We start from the raw sequence: 4,344 nt of genomic DNA, 5'->3' as shown, positions 1-4,344 counted from the left end.
TCTTTTTATATTTGGTTGTGCGTAGACGCAAGGTATTTCCACCTATGCCTCCATCTTAGAAGAAGTCTGTTTCCAGAAAATTTTTTATTTATTCCTTAATTTCATTCTTGACCCATCCACTGTCTAGTACCATGGCATTCCATTTACATGATATTGAGTGTTTGGGGTTTTTTCCCTTGGGACTGAAACTAGAAACCAACCCCTTGTGGTCAGAGAAAATGCTTGGTATGATTTCAATTTTCTTGAATTTGTTGAGGTGTGTTTCGTGTCCTATTATGTGGTCTATCTTTGAAAATGTTCCATGTGCTTTTGAAAAGAATATGTATTTAGCTTCTTTGGGATGAAGAGAGTGCTAATCAAAAGGAATTTAAGTCCATTTTATCTAGGGTGTTGTTTAATGCCACAATATCTTTGTTAATATTTTGTTTGGAAGATCTGTCCATTTTTCACAGCGGGGTGTTAAAAGCCCCCACTATAATTGTGTTTCTGTCAATATCTTTCTTGAAGTCCTCTAAAATTTTCTTTATGTATTTGAGTGCTTCTATGTTGGGTACATATATATTTACAACGTTTATGCCTTCTTGGTGGATTCTTCCCTTGAGTATTATGAAGTGACCTTCTGGGTCTCTCCTTTTGGCCCTTTTTTTTTTGAAGTCTATTTTGTCTGATATGAGTATTGCTACCCCAGCTTTTGTTTCCTGTCTGTTTGCTTGAAAAATTTGTTTCCAGCCCTTCACTTTTAGTCTGTATAGGTCTTTTGTCCTGTGGTGGGTCTCTTGTAGGCAGCGTGTGTGTGTGGGTCATGCTTTCTTATCATTCAGCTATTCTATGTCTTCTGATTGGAGCATTTAATCCATTTACATTTAAGGTTATTATTGATAGGTACTTATTCATTGCCATTTTTGTACCTGTGTTCCTCTCTGTCTCTCTCTTTTCCTTCCTTTCCTTAGAGCAGTCCCTTTAGCATCTCTTGCAGAGCTGGTTTGGTGGAGGTGTATTCTTTTAGACTTCTTTTGTCTTGTAAGCTCTTTATTTGGCCTTCTCTCTTGATTGAGAGCATTGCTGGGTAAAGTAGCCTTGGTTACTGGCCTCTACTTCTCATTACTTGGAATATTTCTTGCCATTCTCTTCTGGCTTAGAGAGTTTTCATTGAGAAGTCAGCAGTTAACTTTATTGGGGCTCCCTTGTATGTTACTTCCTGTTTCTCCCTTGCTGCCTTTAAGATTCTCTCTTTGTCTTGGAATTTTTCCATTTTAATGATGTTGTGTCATGAAGTGGGCCTCTGGGTTCCTCTTGATTAGGACTCTCTGTGTCTTCCGAATTTGTGTGACTTTTTCTCTCATCAAATTAGGGTGTTTTCCATCATTATTTTTTCAAATAGGTTTTCTAACCCTTGGTCGTCATCTTCTCCTTCTGGTATTCCTATTATTCAGATATTATTACGTTTCATATTGTCTTGCATTTCTCTTAATCCCTCTTCATTCTTTCTGAGCCTCTCTTTCTTTTCTTGCTCTTTCTGGGTGTTTTTTTCTACTTTGTCCTCCAACTCACTGATCCGATCTTCTGCTTCATCAATCCTGCTTTTGATTCCTTCTACTGCATTCTTCAGTTCAGAAACTGTATTTGTCATTTCCTCTTGGCCCTTGTTGATAGTTTCTATTTCCTTTTTCATGTTGATATAGTTTGCATTGAGTTCACTGTAGTTCCCCTGTAGTTTCTGGTAGCTCATTGTGAGCTCATTGAACTTCCTGATAACCAGTGCTTTTAATTCAATATCTGATAGCTGACTTGCCTCTCTTTCATCTAACATTCTTTCTGAGGCTTCCTCCTTTCCTTTCATTTGGGGATTATTTCTTTGTCTTCCCCTTGTTTGTGAGACTCTTCTTGTTAGCTTCTGCTTCTTAAATTGATCTGTTCTGGCTCCCTCCATTGGTTTATGGTATGAACTTCTGTGGTAGAATATCTGTGAGATTCAGTGGTGTAGTCTCCCTGATCTCCCGAAGTCACTGGTCTTGGGCTGTCCTTTAAGTTTGCTCTGTGTTTGTCTTTGGGTTTTGATCATTTTGGGGTCTTTCTTTTGTGGGTCCTTTCCACCAGCTGATTATCTGATGGCCACTCTGTCCCCCACCTCTTGTAACTTGTTGTGCTGGTGAGGGCAGGTTGTGTTGAAGCTAGTTCTTCCATGTGTACAAAATTTTGAGAACTCTGTTTTGCTTTGTTCAGTTGTTTGTACTGGGTAGAGTCTCCACTATTTAGTTGTATTGGCAGATAGGTCCTGGATTGAAGTTTTGTGGTTTGCACTCCCTCCTTCACCTTCTTTTGTTGTTATCTGTTGGTGGTTCCTTTGTTGTTGGGTTTCCTCTTCCAGTGGGTACCCTGATGTTTACCTGTTCCACCTACTCTCTTTTTTTGTGATCAGTTGGAGGGGAAGGCGAAATGGTTTATGACAGCAGGAGAATATTCTATATTTACAGTAGCATCTGGTAGACAAGAGATAGGAGATCCTTAGTGTTAACCAGTATCTTCAACCCAACTAGCCACTTTTAAGAAAAGATAGAAATAAGAGAAGACTCTTGTTTGGGAGAGAAGGATTGTGAGTTGGATCTAGAAAGCAGTGAGGTTGTGGGAGGTCAGATTTTGAGGTAAGGTGAGAGTAAAGGATAGTAAACAGGTGTAGTGTGTGAGAGAATAGAGTTAACCACTACAGTAATAGAGTTCAGGAAACTGTGAAGTGGGCTAAGATCCTGGAGGGGTGTTGTGAAGTATTTACAATTGTATGGAACAGCTATTATTTACAATAATATTAGAGCAACAATCATATGACAGAATCTATGTGATCTGGACAACATGAATAGGGGTACAGAACTTTGAGTAGTGTGCTAATGGAACACAAGTGAAGTGAAGGACAGTAAATTAGCAATACGCTGTGTCGAAGAGAGAACAGGGGAAACCTGTCGAATGATACAATATAACCAGCCAAGCAAAGAAGACTATACGGAAAGAAGAGGAATACAAAAATACTATTAAAATAAAAGATGTAAAATAATGAAAAATAATACAAATATGCAGTAACTTGTATCTCTGCAATAGCAAAGTGAAATTTGTCTCACTCAAATGTTGGGATGCTCCCTCTTTGGGTCCAACTCTGGTCCTTTCACAGTTCCAAGTTTTTTGTTTTACTTGTGGGTATTAAAAAAAAAAAGGCAGGAGAAGGGAGGAAGAAAAGATAAGATTGTAAAGAAAGGAGGAAGGAATAAAACAAGAATGAAAGAGAGGAAAAAGGTATTGAAAGATAAAACAATAATAAAAGTGAAAAAAATAAAAGATTACTTAAAAAAACACCTCTTGTTGGTTTAAAACTGGCCAAACTGGTTTTTGTGGTCTTGCTGGCTGCAGAAAAATATGGAACACTTCACGAATTTGCATGTCATCTTTGCTCAGGGGCCATGCTAATCTTCTCTGTATTGTTCCAATTTTAGTATATGTGCTGCTGAAGCAAGCACCATGTTAACTCATTTATGAGCCTTACTGTCCTCTTCTGTAAAATTAGAATTCAAAATTCACCTTATAAATTTTTTATAAGCACTAAGTAAGAACACTAATGAATGTCAAGCAATTCCCTTTAAGAGGGCACCACGGCTAAAGCCGGACAGGTTAGCTACTACGGTTATCCCATTGTACACATGAGAAGCCCTGTCTGTCTTCTCACTCAGGAGCCCTGGACAGGCCTAACAGGTCATGGACAAACCTGAAGCCAAATCTTGACATCAGAGTCCTAGCACTTGGGTGAAACACAGAAGCCAGGCAATGCCCTTTCCAAAAGTTAGAAAAATCGCAAAAACCAACTCCAGCTGACACTCCCTTCCTGCAAAAAGGTGATGACTTACCTACATACAAAACCATCTTCAGCAATGGCTACAACTTGAGGCATAGCCGTGGTAGCCTATGGGGATTCTGTGTGAATTAGCATAAGGCATCCCCTCTGGGATATCAATTAAAAATGTGTTTCCACTGGCAAATGAACACCTTAGGGACACACCCTGGCCAGCAAGATAAAATGAGCACAGACTATGGCAAGTGGACATTTAAATTTTGGCTCCTCCTGACCTCTCTCTCTCTTCTCCCATTCCCAGCCCAATGCCCCCAGCACCTCACCACCATCACAGCTGCTATACTGATGAGGGTACAAAATCTAAATATTCTCACACATATATTTATTCTAGAGCTGTATTGAAAATGTTATATAGTTTTCTTTTTTTTTGAATGAGGATTTATGGAAATAGCTACTGTGAAAAGTATTGAAACATAGAAAAACTAGTAAAAAAATCGGATTCAGTAAGAGAG

The 4,344-nt window shown here is 38.8% G+C and overlaps 1 non-coding gene across 1 annotated transcript; it reads right to left on the bottom strand.

Annotated features, from left to right (window-relative positions):
* Window positions 1–3,396: 3,396 nt before the first annotated feature.
* Window positions 3,397–3,503, bottom strand: LOC119064044 (U6 spliceosomal RNA). The gene has a single exon (XR_005085292.1). It is a non-coding gene; the product is annotated as a U6 spliceosomal RNA (small nuclear RNA).
* Window positions 3,504–4,344: the final 841 nt, after the last annotated feature.

This window comes from Artibeus jamaicensis, unplaced genomic scaffold (assembly GCF_021234435.1).
Source record: "Artibeus jamaicensis isolate MK-2021 breed Jamaican fruit bat unplaced genomic scaffold, CSHL_Jam_final contig_490, whole genome shotgun sequence".
In the NCBI taxonomy this organism is placed as follows: domain Eukaryota; kingdom Metazoa; phylum Chordata; class Mammalia; order Chiroptera; family Phyllostomidae; genus Artibeus; species Artibeus jamaicensis.
Note: the sequence above shows the minus strand (reverse complement) of the source record. Positions and strands in the feature narration are given on the sequence as shown.